This window comes from Peromyscus maniculatus, chromosome 4 (genome assembly GCF_049852395.1).
Source record: "Peromyscus maniculatus bairdii isolate BWxNUB_F1_BW_parent chromosome 4, HU_Pman_BW_mat_3.1, whole genome shotgun sequence".
NCBI lineage: Eukaryota > Metazoa > Chordata > Mammalia > Rodentia > Cricetidae > Peromyscus > Peromyscus maniculatus.
Window position 1 is genome coordinate 68,727,708 of NC_134855.1, and position 19,006 is coordinate 68,746,713.

A 19,006-nucleotide genomic window follows, 5' to 3' on the forward strand; every position below is an offset into this window, starting at 1 on the left:
AACTCCATCTCACCGCTGTCCCTGCCCCCTCTTCCAAAAACATTTTTTAAAAAAAGACTGGTATTCACTATGTAGTCCTGGCTGGTCTGGAACTCAATATATGGACTAAGTTGGTCTCAAACTCACAGAGATCTGCCTGCCTCTGAATCCCTGGTGCTGGGATCAAAGGCATGCACTGCCATATCTGATTCTTCATTTTCCTGATAATTCAGAACCTAGTGAAATTCCTCCCTTATGTGGGTATCTCATTTCTGAGAAGATAGCTGCATGTCTTATGGCAAAGTCCACATAACCTGATGCCACAATCTGCCTACAATCCCATCCCATGCGTTCTAGTTTCAGAGACTGTAATATATTCTCTGTTTGGGCTGGAGAGATCGTTCAGAGGTTAAGAGCACTGGCTGCTCTTCCAGAGGACCTGAGCTCAATTCCCAGCAACCACATGGTGGCTCACAACCGTCTATAATGAGGTCTGGTGCCCTCAGCATGCAGGTGTACATGCAAACAGAACACTATATTATATACATATACATATATACATATATATTCTCTATTATGTCAGCCATTGGAGGGTGGTATTCCTGTACTAGGCCCCACTTATCAAGGAGACATGCACTTCATACCACATAGGTCAGATGTTTTCAACTTGTGGGTCACAACCCTTTTTGGGGTTGAATGACCCTTTACAGGCATCAAATAAGACCACTGGAAAACAGACATTTAATTATGATTCATACGAGTATCAACATTAGTTATGAAGTAGCAACAAGAATAATTTTATGGTGGGGTGTGGTGGTATTGTGTTCCCTGAAATATTGTGCACTCTGATAAACTTATCTGGGGTCAGAGAACAGAACAGCCACTAGATACAGAGGCCAGAAAATGGTGGCACACACACCTTTAATCCTAGCATTCCAGAGGCAGAAATCCCTCTGGATCTCTGAGTTTAAAGCCACACTGAAAACAGCCAGGCATGGTGACTCATGCCTTTAATCCCAGGGAGTGATGGCAGAAAGGAGAAAGGTATATAAGGTGTGAAGACCAGAAACTAGAAGCATTTTGGCTGGTTAAGCTTTTAGGCTTTTGAGCAGCAGTTCAGCTGAGATTCATTCTCGACTCAGAGGCATCCAATTTGAGGAAAGAGGATCAGCTGAGGAACTGGCAAGGTGAGGTAGATGTGGCCTGTTCTGCTTCTCTGACCCCAGATAAGTTTATTAGGGTGCACAATATTTTGGGGAACACAATACCACCACAGTGGGAGGTCATCACAACATGAGGATCTGTATTGAAGGGTTACAGCATTAGGAAGGTTGAGAACCACTGTTACAAAGACAGTTACTGAGGGATTCTTCCACAAAGACTCCACCTTCACAGGGAGCTCAGTCACATGTCTTATCACCCACAGCAGGGACAAAGCAACGGCACTATAGGGAGAAGACATTTCATCCCATACCCCATTAAAAGTATGGTCATATCAGAACTGTTCCCAGGCCAGCCCCACCCTCAGATGGCTTAGCTTCAGCTGCAGGTCTTATCACCCACAGCTGGGACTATACAATTTACTCCTCCCAAACTCATCTGTGGTTCTCTTTCTCAACTGTTCAGGTACCAAGCGCTGCCTGACTTTTCCTGGGGAGATGTGAACAAAACACACATTCATCCTAAAGAAGGCATCAATGGCAGACTTAACAAATGAGTCCACTCAAGTCTAGCTTGGGCCAATGAATAACTAAGGGTTGCTTACAAGAGACTGAGTGAGGGATTACTTACAAGAACATGGGAAATTTATGGCAGTCCCACCACTCAAGAGTCTCTGCCCTCCTCCAGCAATGAACTACTTATATGTCCTTGAGTAGAGGAAGGGCATTGTACACCGACTCCTGAGTCCCCTTTTCCACCAGGGTATATTATCCACCAGTGGACCCAAACTTGTGAGAGTCTTATGTAGATAATCGAGCTGCTTTGATTTGAAGATGGCACAGCATGTCATGCCCAGAGGACAGAGCTCTACATATGTGGATAGTAACTAAACTCTGGTCAGTAGAATATAATGGGGAAAATCCTATGATGTGTCCCATGACAAGGAGACTTACCTTTGCTTTTTCAGCTTTGGTGGCTGGAATAAGGATACTGGGCTGGGGAAGGGGATATGTATACAAAGTCTGGTGGTCTTCAGCAGCTATTTTGGAAATAGGTAAAAGCCATTTATTGAACACTGAAAGGCACCAAGAAGAAACCTACCTAGTCCTTGAAGTTGAATGTAGCCTGATTTACTATAAACTGTACATCTCTGGATTTCTTATATGGCAGAGTCTCACTCTGTAGCTCTGGCTGTCCTGGAACTCATTCCGTTGACCAGGATGGCTTCTTGAACTCCTAGAGATTCACCTACCTCTGCCTCCTGAGTGCTGGGATTAAAGGTGTGATCTAGCATGCCTGACCTTTTTTTTTTTTTTTTTTTTTTTTTTTCCCAAGGCTGGCCTCAAACTCACAACAATTTCCCTGCCTCTGTCTCCTGAAAGTTGGGATTAAAGGTGTGCATCTTCATGCCTGGCCTTTTATTCTTTTTGTTTGCTTATGTCCAATAAGACCTAACCATAAATAATAATGTTGTAACGGTCTTTTATCAAGAGTAGCAAATACCTATCACATGAAAAATATTTAAGCCAGGCGGTGGTGGCACACACCTTTAAACCCAGCACTTGGGAGGCAGAGGCAGGCAGATCTCTGTGAGTTCGAGGCGAGCCTGGGCTACAGAGTTCCAGGAAAGGCGCAAAGCTACACAGAGAAACCCTGTCTCAAAAAAACAAAAACAAAAACAAAAACCAAACCAAAACAACAACAACAAAAAAAAAAAGAAAAAGAAAAATATTTAGAAACATAGTTTCTACAGTGTAGAGTTTGTTCAGTACAATAGTTAGAAACAGCTACTAATCAGATATGGTGGCACATGCCTGTAATTTCAAGAAGTGGGAGGCAGAGGGAGGAAGATAATGAGTTGAAAGTAATATGGGCTACATAGTGAGATTCTGTCTGAAAAATAACAACAACAAGCAAGCCAGGCATGGTTGCTTATAATCACAGCACTCAGGAAGCTGAGACAAAAGAGTTGGCTTGAGCTTGAGGCCAGCTTGGGTTTCATAGTAAGTTCCAAGCCAGCCAGGCTTCCGAGTGGAGAGCCCTCTCTCAATCCTCAGGCACACCACCTCCCGGCTAGGTGATGCATCCCTGTAACTTGCAGTACTTAGAACATGGAGGCAAGAGTATCAAAAATTCAGTCATATTAGGCTACACAGAATTCAAGACCAGAGTGGGCTACATGAAATCCTGTCTCTAAAAACCAGTTAGTTAACTAACTAACTAGTTAGCTAAAAGCACATTTGTGGTCTGTGGTTTTAGATCTTTGTAAGAAAATAAAAGAGACGTATGTGCACTTTAAGAAAGAATAGAATAAGCCTGGTGGTGGTGGCAGCGGTGGCGGTGGTGCAGGCCTTTAATCCCAGCACTTGCAAGGGGCAGAGGCAGGAGGATCTCTGTGAGTTTGAGGCCAGCCTGAGAGAGAGAATTTAATAACAATAACAATACGGGAACTTTCCCCTCCCACCTTAAGGTTTCCCATCTTTTCTTGGATTTTTTTGTAACACTGGAGCATTCATAGAGATTGTTCACTGTTTTCTTCATTTGCCTCTCTCTTATTTCATGCATCTTACAGCTCTGAGCAGAAACCAAGAGTCAAAAGAGGTGAAATTATTTGTTCAGCTGGCATAACTAGTGTGAGAAGTCTGTAAGTGTAAAGCAGTCGTTGAACTATTAAGATGAGTTTTATTCTGCTATGATTTGATCTTCAATCAATAAGCTCACAAAAGACTAACTCTTTTTTCACTTAAGACCTTAAGACAAGGTCTTAAATAGTTTTGGTTGCCCTGGCGCTCACTCTGAGGATGACTTTGTACCCCGAATTCTCATGCCTCCTCTTCCTAAAATGCTGGGACTACAGGCGTGCACCAGTCTCCAAACTTTAGTTCTCTAAATTACTTAAACACTCAGCCACCAACAGAAAATGGCAGGAACATAGTTTACTCTACGCTATAACTGATGATCTGGAGTTGTTTATTTATGCCTAGGACAGCAGCCGGACTTGCAGCAGGAGCTGAGCAATGTTTCGGCACTCGGCTGCAGTTCCTTGAACGATTGCTGGGGCGCTCTTCCTTTGATGTCTGGGCGTTCGTGTGTTCTGTGATCTTTTGCGGCGTCTTCTTGGTTGATGTCTCCAGAGCGGCGGCGGCGGTGCCCGTTCCTGAACTGAGTTATTGCGGAGGCCCCGGGCTCTTGGCCGCTTTCTCCCGCCGGTCGGTCGTGCGGGTCCCTCGCTTCCTTCGGCCTCTGCCCGTCTCCCGTCCGTGGCTCGTTGCGCCCGCCGGCCTTCGGGCCGAGCCCTCAGCCGTCTCTCAGGTAGGCCCGGGAGGAGCCTGGGAGGCCCGGCCCGGCATCCTTCCGCTTCGGGCAGGAGGAGACCTTGGCGCCGGCCGGTGGGCGAGCGCGCGGGCCGCTGGGCCGCTCGGCGTGAAGGGGGTTGCGCCCGGGGGCGCGGCCGGAGGGCGGCCCGGAACTCAGTAAGAAGCCGGAAGGAGGGAGAGATGCTGAGGCTGCCGGCCGGGTTGTGGAGAGAGGGGATGTGGGGTCCTGGACGGCTGTCGTCACCCCTAGATCGTGGGAGCCTGGCTCTCGTGGACCCTCTCCCCTCTCCTTTCCCCCCACTCAGGGCCCGGAGGTCTTGCCTCGGTGGCTCTGGGCACCCCCACTGAGTCCAGCCTCCCAGGGCCCTTTTGAGTCGCTGGAGGCTTGTGAATCGAGGCCCTCTGGCTTGTTGGAATGAAATGTCACGTTCCAGCCCTTTTTGGGGTAGGGAAACTGAGGCAGAGGTGTGGGACGTGACTTTTCTTTATAATCCCGACAGAGCATTAAATGCATTCTAAGTTCCTTTTTGTCTTTAACGGTTTTCTTTTCTTTTCTTTCTCCCATTTTAACTAGTCACTTTTTACACACAGTGATTTCTCATTTGATCGCTTGGAACTCCTCATTCTTAGAAACATATATTTTGTCACTGGAGGCTTCAGGAGTTAAGGAAACAAGTTATTTTTTTTTTTCTGGATTTGTTTTTTCAAAGTTTGTTATCATTTTAGCAGAAGTAGCAAAGATAATTTTGTTCGCTCCCATTTTCCTTCTGATTGATACCGATCCATCTTCGGCCCTCTTTAGAACTCTTTCTCCTAAGGTGTTAAGTCTTAGTGCCTGATGGAAGATGGTTAAGACTTTGAATTCAGGTTCCTATCTTGTCAAGGTCTTTTCTAGGAGATAACCAAAGGGAATCTAAAGAGTCTCTTTTGAAACAGTTTTTGTTTTTGCTTTTCATATTTGGTTAGGGTTTAGTCACTTTATATTCAAGAGTTCAAGTCTGTGTGTAGAAAGTATTCAAACATAATTAAATTGAAGATGAAACTTTTGTGAATTTCATTGTTTCTCTTTTCTTTCTCAACTTGGAAACATTAAGGTCTAAGTGTGTTTGTTAATTTCATTTTCATTGGATCAAGTGTCATGATCCTAATCTGTCATTCTTTGTTGAAAAAAAAAGAAAGGCTTGGAGATCAGTCTAGGTTAGCTAAGTTTCCACAGTGTGTAGAATTGGAAGGAGAACGACTTCATGGGAGTACGATTGTGAAAGTCTGTTTCTACACAACTTTAGGATGCTTTTTATAAATTTTAGAGGGATGATAATAGACTTTTATTGTTAAGTTTTTTAAATGTGTGTGTAAGGTCAGTGAGATTTATTATTCTTTTCCTTCTTTTGTAGTGCTGGGAATTTGAACCCAAGGCCTCATGCATGTGCTCTGCCATGGAGCTACACCCCTAGCCCTGAGATCAGCAAGATTTAAATGAAGGTTATTTATTTATTTACTTTTATTGTGTGTCTGTCTCCGTCTGCACATGCACATGCCATGCCATGCATGTAGATGTCAAAGGACAATTTCCAGGAGTCAGTTCTGTCCTTCCACCACATGATTCCCAAGTGAATTCAGGTTGTCTGGCTTGACAGCAATCCCCTTTTATCTTCTGAGCCATTTCGCTGGTCCCTTTGATCATGAACAACTTCTTAGTTACCAGGATCTTATACTTTTTATAAGGGATTAGTGAAGAACCACTAGACTATCTTCTGTGTAGACTCTAGATTGGGTAATTAGGTTAAGATTATATATTCTTTGAAACAAACTTTTATGATAGAAAAATGTATTCCAAAGCAAAGAATGTAGAGGCAGAAGTAACATTGTCCACTGGACTTGATAGGTCCTGCATGGAATTTATAGTTGTAAGTGGTGTCTTAGTGACTCCAAATGAATGCAAGATAAGAAATGGAGATTGCTCTGTGTGTGTGTGTGTGTGTGTGTGTGTGTGTGTGTGTGTGTGTGTGTGTGATGAAGAAAAAGGTTGGAAACATTTCTGTTTCTCTAAGAAATAATTGGCAGATAAAGAACTTGATGGTGGGTGAGGTCTCAGGAATTGAGACTCCTAAGCTCCTCTGCTTTTTTCTACAAGTTTTACTTGATTAATTATTGTGTGCTTTCTTTGTTTATTGCTACTTTGTTTTTTTTTTTTTGAGATAGGGTCTCTTGTTTTTGCCAGCCTCCAATTTACTGTATAGCTGAGGTTGACCTCGAGTTCCTTGATCCTCTCAAGTAGATTACCAGTGTGAGCCACTACTTGAAGTTAAATCTTGGGATCTTGGGATCAACCTACGTCAAATTGGGCTGTCTCCTGACATTTCAGAAATGTTCACATTATGACTGAATTATTCTATATTTTGCTAAGATGGTTCTTGGGGATAATTAAGAGATGGAGGCTTCGAACAGGTGTGGCTGTACATACTGTAAATTCCAACACTTCAGAGACTGAGGCAGGAGGATTGTGAGTTCTAGTGTGGTCTGGTCTACATACTGAGTTCTAGGTCAGCCTGAGTTATATCCTAAGGCTGTCTCCAGAAACAAACAAAAACAGCAACGAAACAAAACACAAAAATGAAAGCCTTGGAATGTTTCCTGGACTGTAGTCTGGACCACAGTTACTGAAATCAACTGCTCATTTTTTACTAAAAGAGCAAAAGCTTATGTTTTTATACTGTGTAGTTTGTAATGTATTTTCAGTGTATATGAGGGAAATAAGATTTTCATTCTTTTGGTATATTAATGCTGAATCCAAACTTTTATGGACTTCATTCAATATCATCATGAATGGGACAGCTTAACTCAATAATTTATCTCATCTATCTCACTTTTAAGAAATTAGAAAAAAAAAGTGTTAACATATCAATATATCAAGTGTTTTTGTTTTTTTTGTTTTTTTTAAAACGCTAGGTCTCAGCCTTGATAGAGTTATTTTGGAATAAGATATATTTTTGTCCCGTGGTTTAGCATACCAAAAACAAAACAAAACCAACACAAAATTAAAACAAACTGAAGTGCCTTTAGTCGCCATCATCCTTATTTCTTTCTCCAGTTCCTCATAAGCTTAGTGCTTTCAGTTTCTTGTCATGATCTCTGCTTGTCCAGAAGTGTGCCCTAGCTTTGGGTAACTTACAGTTTTTTGTTGTTGTTTTGTGCATTTTTGGGATTGTAACTTATATTTTTCTTTTTTTAGCCTCTCACTCACAGGTTAATTAGAGCTTTTGAAATTTTTTCCTTTTCTTTTTTGTGATTGAGCTAGTTTAGGATGAGTGGAGGAATTCTAGTTTTCCCATTGTGCATGTAGAAAGGCATACATGTTTGGAGTTGGATGCTGCCTCCTTCTTGGGTTTACATATTATTCCTTCATGGAATCCTTGTCTAAATCTGCAATAGACAATTTCTAGGTACCTCATTCACCTAGTCCTGAGAGTGTTTCATCTCTTATGCTTGGTTGGCACTCTAATCATACTTGTGCCTGGCAAAAGGTAGCTACATTTGCAACAGATTGACTTCTGATGGCTGAAGGCCTTAAAGCCACAGTGGCACAATGTGTGTCTTTTTATGATGACATTCAGTGATGTTCCCTTGTCATCTTCCTTCTGCTAATCAGACCAGAGAGACCATGTCTTAGGTTTCTTCTGCTGTGATAAAACACTATGACCAAACGCAGTTTGGGGAGGAAAGGGATTATTTTACCTTATACTTCCTCATCATAGTCCATCATTGAAGTAAGTCAAGGCAGGAACCTGGAGGCAGACACTGAAGCTGAAGCCTTGAAAGAATGCTCCTTACTGGCTTTTCTCATGACTTGCCCAGTTTGCTTTTTTATACATCCCAAGATGGTTCTGCCCACAGTGGGTTGAGCCGTCTCACTTTAATCATTAATAAAGAAAAAGCCCTACAGGCTTTCCTACAGACCGGTCTGATGGAGGCATTTTCTCAAAGTTCTTCTTCCCAGATAGCTGTAGCTTGTGTTAAGTTCACACACACACACACACACACACACACACACACACACACACACACACACACACAACCTTTGCAAACACAGACCAGAACTATATTTTTTTCTTTTGAGAAATTAAGATTAGTGGCTGGGCCAGGCGGTGGTGGCGCACACCTTTAATCTCAGCACTTGGGAGGCAGAGCCAGGAGGATCTCTGTGAGTTGGAGGCCAGCCTGGGCTACAGAGTGAGTTCCAGGAAGAGGCGAAAAGCTATACAGAGAAACCCTGTCTTGAGAAACAAACAAACAAAAAACAAACAAGAGAAGATTAGTGGCTGGGAGATGGTTCATAGGGTAAGCAAGGAACTGAGAGTTTGAATCCTTAGCATTCTTTTTTTTTTTTTTTTTTTTTTGAGACAGGGTTTCTCTGTGTAACAGCAGCTCTGGCTGTCCTGGAACTCACTTTGTAGACCAGCCTTGTCTTGAACTCTTTGAGATCTGCCTGCCTCTGCCTCCAGAGTACTGGGATTACAGGTGTGTGCTACCACCAACAGGCTTTCCTTAGCATTCTTGTGTAAAAAGCCAGACAGAGCCAGATGGTGGCAGAGGCAAGTACATGCCTTTAATCCCAGCACTGGGGAGGCAGAGGCAGGTGGATGTCTGAGTTCCAGGCTAGCCTGGTCTACAGAGTGAATTCCAGGACAGTCAGGGCTACACAGAGAAACCCTGTCTCAAAAACAAAAACAAAAAACAGAAAAACCCAAAACAAACAAAAAGCCAGACATGGTCATGTATGTTGGTAACCCCATGGCTATCTAAATGTTCTGGTAGATCTGGTTATAGTAAGGTTTTATGGGATTCAGTCTTAACTTTCCTTTTTTTACACAATTTATTGATTTTGTGTGTATGAGTGTTTTGCCTGTCCGTATGTGTGTGTGCCATGTCAGTGCCTGGTGAAATAGGAGTTGAGAAAAAGCTGTTGAGATCCTCTGGAAGTAGAGTTAAGGATGGATGTGAGTTACCTGTATATGCTGGGAACTAGACTTGGGTCCTTTGCCATGAGCAACAAGTGCTCTTAACTGCTGAGCCATCTCTCCAGCCCTGGACCCAGCCAGTTTTAGTAAAGATTTGAAACACTTTGCTGGGACCAAGGCTCTAGGCTATAACAGAGTGCAATAGTTGACTGTATTGTAATATTTCTGTTTAGTAAAATTATATGTGTGTGAAATTGCTTTAAAAGAAAATAAGCTGGGCGGTGGTGGCACACACCTTTAATCCCAGCACTGGGGAGGCAGAGGCAGGCGGATCTCTGAGGATAGTCAGAGAAAGAGAAACCCTGTCTCGAAAAACAAACAGACAGACAAAATTAATAATAATAAAAAGGCCTGGTAAGATAGTAAGGGTAAAGGTACTTCCCACCAAACCTGATGACCTGAGTTCCATTCCAGGACCCACAGGGTAGAAGGGGAGAACCTGCTTTTGCAAGTTGTCCTTTGATTGTCACATGTTTGCTGTTGCATGCACATGTCATGTGTCATTTGTGGTTCCTTTCCCCTTATGCCAATAAATACATATGGTGATAATAATAGTAATAATAAGCCCTACAGTCATAAACTTGTCTTTCATTAAAAAATAAAAATAATTAAAAAATTGTTCCTTTGTTACTTCTGTGCTATCATGGAGCAGCAATCTTAGATGCCATTAAGGTTAGTATTCTTTCTACTTTCAAGGCAGACTTTTGGCAGTCATGGAGGATAGAGGTGAGCGACCACAGGCTAGCCCAGGATGAGCTTTTCACTGTGCATGTAGAGCATTGGTGGTTCAGTCTTGGAGTTCTTGCCTTCCCATTGTGCATGTAGGCAGGCATATGTGTTTGGAACTGCTAGTGAATGGTTTGAATGGTGCAGACCTCCCCTTCCTTGCAGGGAGTCTTGGTTTTTGTGTTTGTAGGTAAATGTTAACTACTTCTGACTTGTCCTGTCTCTTCTGCTCTTATAATTGATAAGATGCTTCTCTAGATAAACTTTTGTTTTTGCATTTTGAGACATGTATATTATAGTTCTTAATGTCCTTGAATTCCTGATTCTGTTATTTCTACCTTCCAAGTATTGGGATTACAAGCATGAGCTAACACACCTGGTCTGTGTAGTGCTGGAGATCAAATCAGGGCTTTGTGCTTGCTAAGCAAGAACTGTCAGCTGAGCTCCATCAAGCTGTTTTTTGGTTGTGACTATGTTTCAACACTTACCTTTCAGATTTGCCTGTTTTCTGGAACTATTTTTTGAAAGCTCATTAGATACTTTAGATGAACGATTCCAGTGCATAGTATAGTTGGCTAGGAATCTGGTAAGGATTGGAATTTAGGCTGAAACAGTGCAGAGGAAAACAGACATAAAGAGATGAAGGAGTGAGATAGGCAATGTGTTCCTTTCATGGCATGCATAATCTCCCTGAAAGGCTGCAGTCATGACATCATGATTCCATAAGTTCTTTTCCTGCCATCACATTGAAAATCTGTCCCACCCCCTTTTTTTTCTGAGATAGGTCTTACTGTGTTGTCCAAGTTGAACTCCAGCTCATGATCCTCTTTTCTCAGCCTCTTAAGTGTTGGGATTACAGGCCTCTGTCTGGCTACTCTAGAAATTTTCACTTAAGATTGGTGCATGTACTGTTTGTCTGATACTGTATGGTGACATTAGTTTTGACATTGGTATTCTTGATTATGACTTTAACTTTTTTACTTGTAACTTGAATTTAATTCTCATTTATTAGTTTTTTCCAATTACATATTCTTTAGAGGTTGAATTTGGTGAATTTGAGTGCAGAATATTTGCCTTTATGTGCATTTGTACCAGAGAATAAGTTGAAGCATGTACCCTTAGGTTAGGGAATAAATGTAGTAGACTTCTGATATTGAGAGGAGAATTTAGGCCCTTTGTGAATCTTTCTAAAATAATGCCCAGTATCTTGTTTGGGTTCTTTCTGCCAAAAAATTAGAAACATTTTGCAAAGATTATTTTATTTACTGTTGTTTATTGAAATTGTGTTTCTCTTTTTAAAACTCACCGAGGAAAATTTACTTTTTGTGATTTTTGTTTATTCTGCTCTGCTGGATAAAGTGTGTGTTCTCCCTGGCTGTAGGGCACATGCATGCCTGATTTGAGAACCAACTGGAGAATTTCGATCTATCTGACCAGGGAAAATCTCTTGCCAATGCCAGGTGTAGTGGTACATGACTATGATACCAGCACTTAGATGGTGAAGGCAAGAGGATCAGGAATTCAAGGTCATTCTTAGATACATAAACAAGTTCCAGGCCTGCTTAGGCTACATGAGATTCTGTTCTAACAGAACAAGTATCTTTTCTAAGCCTTTTATTTTTTTCTCCTTCCCTGAGTCATGGTCTCTTGTGTAGCCCAGAAAAACCTTGAACTTGTGATCCTCCAGCCTCAGCCTCTTGAGTGTTGGCTTGTACCACCATGTCCAGCCCAAACTCTCTTAGTATCATGCTGTTACTGCCCTGTAACTAGGTAGCTCGATTATAAATGACAGAATCACTACTCTTACTAGATCTTAAGGCAAGTTACTTAACTTTCCAGTTTCTTTCCTTTGTTAAAATAATACAGTTGTGAAAATTAAATTATTGTGTAGAGTACTTCAAATAGCTTGTTTTGTGCCAGTGGTTATCATCATTATTAGTACAATCAATTGAAGATTATATGTGTTCTTCAAAAGAAAAATAAATAGGCCAGACATGGTGGCACAAAAATTTAATCCGAGCACTTGGAAGGCAGAGGCAGGCACATCTCTGTGAATTCTAGGCCAGTGTAGTATATATATTGACTTTCCCAACCCCCAGGGCTACATAGTGAGACCCTGTAAGAAGAAGAGGAGGAGCAGCAGCAGAAGGAGGAGGAAATAATAATGATTCTTAGTTTGAAGTGTTGGAGCTTTGGGGAAATTTTAACAAGGAACAGGGAGGTACAACTTTGGGTCTGTTGCTTCCTTTCCCCAGCACCCTTCAGTTAATCAAAGGACGAGTCTTTACTGGGTGAGGGGAGTCTAGAAAGCAACAGTATTAGAAACAGGGTTCCAAATATAATAGGTAACAAATTTTTGTGAGATGTTGTAGCAAAACAGGCCAGGGCTATTTTAGAAATAGAACGTTCCTTTGTAAAACAGGTAGAAAACATCTAAGTAAGCATATGAATTTTGCCATTTGAACTAATTCAAGCTGAAGAATTTAGAAGAAGGTGATTAAATGAATGAAAAATATTAGGGGAGAATCAGAGCTACCAAACCAACTCAGATAAACTGGAATAATGAATGTATTTGTTACATAATGATAAGGACTAAGAATCCTATTTAAATAGAGTTAGTTTCCTATTACTTTTATCTCTTTATGCTGTTATAAATTGTTAGTTGTTTCAGTCAATTTTAGCTTCATGTTTTCTTAAGTCTGTTTAATAATCTCACTCTGTCATTAAAAAAAAACCCTAATGGTTAAAATAGAGTGCATTTTTTTTTTTTTTTTTCCTGAGACAGGCTTTCTCTGTGTAGTTTTTGGTGCCTGTCTTGGATCTCACTCTGTCGACCAGGCTGGCCTCACAGAGATCTGCCTGCCTCTGCCTCCCGAGTTCTAGGATTAAAGGTGTGCGCCACCACTGCCGCCTGGTGATAGAGTGTATTTTTTAATTGACTTAGTAAACATACTGAATGTCCACCTGTGTAAGTGGTGAGGATACCATCATACTGGATTAATAAACTGTGGCTTTTGTTTGTTTCCTTTTTTCTTCGGTATGAAATACTCTTTTCAGAACTCCACTCCCCCCATTACTGGGCATTGAACCCAGGGCCTTGCACATGTTAGACAATATTCTACCACCAAGCTCCATCTCCCACTCCTAGAATTATTTCTTGATTGTAACTCAGTTTCAGCCCTTGCCTTTTCAGACTGGAGTTCATTTAATAAATATTGGTCTTAGAACCACTGTATATTGAACACTGCCCAATGGCACAGGAAAGGTTCTGTGTCATTGATTCATTCTTTTGCCTTATACTTTTATGATGTAGATATTCTACTTTTGTTTGAGATATGGTCATGCTGTGCAGTCTAGGCTGGTCTTATGATCCTCCTGCCTCAGCCTCCTGAGTGCTGGGATTAGAGGCAAGCTGTAGGTACTCTCACTCTCACCATTTTATAGATGTGGTGATTGGTGGCACAGAGACTTGAAGCAGTTTCCTCTAGTTATCCAGCTAGTTAGCATTGAGGATTTGAGCAGCTTGGTGCCATCATTTCTTGCTCTTTCCCCTCTAGGTTATAGGATTCTTCTCCCCACTTCCCCCACCTCCCCAAGACAGGGTCTTTCTGTGTAGCCCTGGCTGCCCTGGAACTCACTATATAGACCAGGCCTGTTTCTGCCTTCCAAGTGCTGGGACAGGAGGCATGTATCACCAGGCCCAGAATTGGTTGTGGTTTTTTGTTTGTTTGTTTGTTTGTTTGTTTTGTTTTTGAGACAGGGTTTCTCTGTGTAGCTTTTTTTTTTTTTGGAACTTGATTTGGAGACCAGGCTGGCCTCGAACTCACAGAGGTCCACCTGGCTCTACCTCAACCACACGGCTTTTTTTTTTTTTTTTTTTTTTTTTTTTTTTTTTTTTTTTTTTGACGTGGGGTCTTGCAGCATGTTGTCTAGCTTGCCCAAACTCCTAGACTCATTCAAGTGGTTTTTTTGGCTTTGGCTTCAGACCACAAGTATATACTACCATGACCTGCTTTTGAAATGAATGTTATGACCTAATATATGCTTTTAAAACATGCTGGCTTCCATGTGAGGAGTGGTTTGGAAAGAAAGAAATGGGGGAAGCATAGTTGGGAAGTAATTTAGTAGCCAAGGCAAAAGCTAATGATAGTTTAGATTGGGCTGTAGGCAGTAAATAGACAGATTCAGTACGCATTTTAAAATCAGGACAAACAAGACCTAATGGATGTGTGGGAGGAGGGAGGTGTCAAGTATGAGCCCAGGTTTCTACTGTGAGCATCTGGGTAGATGAAGGTGCCACTTTTCACATGGAAACAGGAGGAAGAGAAGTTTTGGATGACTTTGGTTTGGTCACTCCGAACATGAGATGCTGGTGAAGAAGCACACATGGAGACTTTGAGTGAGCAGTCTTTGGGCTGATGCAGAAAGGGGTGCTGGAGGTCAGTTTGCATGGAATTGGTATGTAGAGGATATTTATAACCCAGGAAATGGATGAGCTCACCTAGAGAAAAGGATAGAGTAGGGTGAGGGAGCTCAGGACTGAGTCCTAAGGGATCTAAGGAAACCTAAGAGCTGTTACTGTAGAAGCAGAGAACAGTGCATTTCAAGAGAGACGCGTCAGCTGTATTTTGTTGGCTTTAGCAGCACAGCTCATTGAAGAGTACAGTAAGAACAGTGGAGGGGGCTCAGGGTCAGGAGCAGATGGAAGGGGGTTAAAGGAGTGGGGAGATGGCCTTCACATTGTGATTGTAGCCAGTCTCCCCACAAAAAGCAGTGCTGCTCTCATTTGTTTGTTCTTTGTTTTTGGTAGCTTGCTAGAAGGTTGTAAAAGAGAAGGGGGCTGGGGTAGGAGGGTCTTCTGTCGTGGTTGGAGAAATGATTCTCATGAGCTTTAAACATTGGCCTCGGAGGGGAACGGTTTTTCTATTCTATGTACTTTAAACCTTTGCTGTCTTTGACCTTTCTTTGTTCATCTTCCTGCCCAATATGTCTTGAATCTTTAAGTTTGTTCTTATCTTTATTTTTTCCCTACTGCTTTTGTTTCTTTTCCTTCTTTGTTTCTCTTCACTCTCTGTCTTTGTCTCTCTTTTGAGAGTTTCACTGTATCTCCTGAGATTGCCCTGCCTCCTGAGTGCTATGACTGCAGGCTTTGCCATTGGTCTGGGCTTCCAGTTCTCCTAATACTCTATTTTACTTACTGACTTCTTTCCTCCTTCCTTCGTTCCTTTGTTCCTTACTTTTTTTCCTTTGAGACAAGGTCTTGGTATGTAGCTAAGTCTGCCCTCAGATTTGCTCTAATCCTTTTGCTCAGCCTCTAAATTCTGAGGTTAGGGGTACACTAGGTACACACCACTAGGATTTTTTTTTTTCTTTTTTTGGATTTTCAAGACAGGGTTTCTCTTTGTAGCCTTGACTGTCTTAGAACTAGCTCTGTAGACCAGGCTGGCTTTGAACTCATAGAGATTCATCTGCCTCTGCCTCCTGACTGCTGGGATTAAAGGTGTGCACCACCACTGGCCCTCTTCTCTTCCTCTTCCTCCTTCTTTTAATTCTTTTTGAGATAGAGTTTCACGTAGCCTAGGCTGGTTTCAGACTCAATACATAGCTGAGGATGACTTGGAATTTCTGATTATCTTGCCTCTACCTCCCAAGTGCTGAGGTTATGGGTGTGCACTATCATTCTGGATTATTCTGGATATTTCATATAAATGGTATGTAATATGTAACCTCTATGTTTGGCTTCTTTGACTTAGCATAATGTTTTGGAGGCTTATTTAGCTACAGGAGTATCATATCAGTACTTTATTCTTTTTAATGGCTGTGGGAGCCTGTTCTGGGGTTCCTCGTGGCTTTACCCAGCAGGTCCGAATAGAGGATGATCAGGACTACGGGCCTGAGTGCAGGTGTCTGAGATGGCCTGCACTTGACTGTGCTGGGGGAGGAGGTCTTTTGCTCCACCCCTTGGCGTCTCTATAAAAACCCTGGACCAGAGACAGTCCGGGCCCGTTGGAATAGGTTCCAGGCCCTCTCGAGGCTATCCTTTATTTTCTATCTGTTTATCTTCACAAGATTCTCCGCTATAAATCCTTCTATCTAATATTTCCTGCTGATTGCACTCAAGAAAACTCTGGGAAGCTGTGGGGGTGGTGGGTAAACGCCCCACAAATGGCTGAGTAATAATATTCCATTGTATATGTATCATGATTGATCCATTTACCCCTTTATGAGCAGTTGAACTTTTTTACCTTTATTTATTTTTGTGTAAATAGTGCTGCCGTGAATGTGCATGATTTATTCTTAGTTATTTAGTTATATGCCTAGGAGTCTTATGGCAATGTATTAGTCATGTTTTTTTGTTAAAGATTCTTGCTGAATGTAATTATGCATGCTTATAATCCCAGTACTTGGGAGACTAAGGCAGGAGGATTACCATGAATTTAATGCTGGCCTGTGCTATAGCAAATACCAGCCATACTAGGGCTATATAGCAAGCCCTGTCTAAAAACAAAAACAAAACACTTCTTCCCAAGCCAGGCATGGTTGGGTATGCCTGTAGTCTAGGACTCAGGAGATGGAGGTAGGATTGCTACAAGTTGGAGGCCAACCTAGGCAACAAAAGGAGACCTTGTCTTAAAATACAAAATGATTCCCCCCCCCCCCCCCCAGCTGAAGACTGAACCCAGGGCCTTGCGCTTGCTAGGCAAGCACTCTACCACTGAGCTAAATCCCCAACCCCACAAAATGATTCTTTTTTAAAACATATTTTTATTTTATATGTATGGGTATCTTGCCTGTGTGTATGTCTGTGTACCGCATGTGTGCCTGGTACCCACAGATGGCAGAAGAAGGTATTGGGTAGGTTGTGAGCTACCGTGTGGTTGCTGGGAATTGAAATCAGGTCCTCTGGAAGAGTAGACAGTACTCTTAACTACTAAGCCATCTCCCCTCTACTCCCCCCAGACAAGGTTTCTCTGTAACACCCCTTACTGCCCTGGAACTCACTCTGTAAACCAGACTGGCCTTGAACTCACAGAGATCCTCCTACCTTTGCCTCCCAAGTGCTGGAATTAAAGGTGTGAGCCATTACCACCCTGCCCCAAATGATTCTTCTTAAATCAGAGGTCAAAATGAACATCTGTAGCTTCCAAAGAGTATGTGATTTGAGAGTTGTTGGGTGGACCAAAATAGGGACTTCAAATTAATCTGAATTTTTTAAAAACTCGAGACAGAGTCTCATGTAGCCCAGACTGGCCTTGGATTCTCTGTATAGAGGATGACTTTGAATCTTCTTGTTACCACTCCCATCACAACTAGGTTCTCTTGCATATGTTGCTTTTTGAGGAACTAGGTTCTTCTAGCAATCTGGTTTTAACTATTTGCATTTTACTGATGGGATAATTGAAGCACAGCATCTGTGTGGTTATAACTTCCTGTCATCCTTAGAGTCAGTCAGTGATAGAATTAAGAATTTAAGACTCTTAATCACGTTCTTTGTCTCAGGTGACCTATATAAAGCCATTTTCCATTTACATGAAGCTGTATGAAATGGACTTCCTATATTTTATAATCTCTTGAAGGGATGTCATTCAAGTGATAGTAAGCAGATGTTCTCTTTTCACAGAGAACAGGACAAGAGGGAATATATTTTAATTGGTGACAGAAGGAATATGGATTGCATGTTAGAACTTCCTGACAACAGGATACTGGACAATTGCCAAGGGTGATTGTGAAATATTGTCCCTAAAGATTTAATAACCACCTTTTTGGGATGATGTAGGTACAGATTTGTTTAGAAATGAGGGAGATGATGAAGATGGCATTCTGAGATCCCTAGTAACCTCAGGGCAGAACTGCTTGATAGTTAACCAAAACAATGTCTTTACTATTTTTTTAATTTAATTTTTTTGTTATTATTATTAATTGATTTATTTTTGGTTTTTCAAGACAGGGTTTCTCTGTGTAGTCCTGGCTGTCTTGGAAATCACTCTGTAGACCAGGCTGGCCTCAAACTCACAGAGATTGCCTGCCTCTGCCTCCTGAGTCCTTGGATGAAAGGTGTATACCACTACTGCCTGGCATCTTTAATGTATATATTTTCTGCAGTTTTTTTTTTTTTTTTGTTGTTGTTGTTGTTGTTTTGTTTTTTGAGATAGGTTTCTCTGTGAGGTTTGGCTGTCCTGGAACTTGCTGTGTAGACCAGACTGGCTTTGAATTTACAGAGAATCTCCTGCCTTTGCCTCCCTAGTGCTGAGATTAAAGGTGTGTACCACCACTGCCTGGCTTCTCTTGAAGAAATAATCAATAGAGAGTGCATGAATTGGAGCTGTGGAGATGGCTCTGTTGGCGAAGTAATTGCTGTACATGCATGAAGACCCGAGTTCAGATTCTCAGTACTCATGTAGAAGCTAGATGTGGTGGCTTGTGCCTGTAATCTCAGTTCTGGGGTGGGTTAGGGAGTAGGGAGACTGCAGGATCCATGGAGCTTGCTGGTCATTCAGTGAAGTCAAATTGGGGTACCACAGGTTCTGTGAGAGACCTTGTCTCAAAAACTAAAATGAAGAAGGTTTAGAGCAATGGCTCAGTGCTTAAGAGCACTTACTACTCTCGCAGAGGACCTCAGTTGGGTTCCCAGCACCTACATTCAGCTCACAGTCACTTGTATCTCCAGTTCTAGGGTATCTGATGCCCTCTTCTGACCTCCTTGGGCACAAGCATACATGTTGTGCACACACATACAGGTAAAATATTCACACACATAAAATAAACAAATATTTAAAAAGCCAGAATGAAGAGCTGTTAGGAAGA

The 19,006-nt window shown here is 41.9% G+C and overlaps 1 protein-coding gene across 15 annotated transcripts in view; it reads left to right on the plus strand.

Moving 5' to 3' along the window:
* Positions 1–4,313: 4,313 nt before the first annotated feature.
* Ambra1 (autophagy and beclin 1 regulator 1) overlaps positions 4,314–19,006 on the plus strand; it is a 213,024-nt gene continuing 198,331 nt past the window's right edge. For 8 of the 15 annotated variants that reach the window (XM_016002828.3, XM_042275723.2, XM_042275721.2 and 5 more), the window contains exons 1-2: positions 4,315–4,452; positions 5,852–5,939. The gene's annotated coding sequence lies outside the window, so the exon portion shown is untranslated. Of the gene's footprint in view, positions 4,453–5,851; positions 5,940–19,006 lie in introns of all 15 variants that reach the window. The other 7 variants (XM_016002829.3, XM_076570035.1, XM_076570034.1 and 4 more) reach the window with 1 other exon arrangement.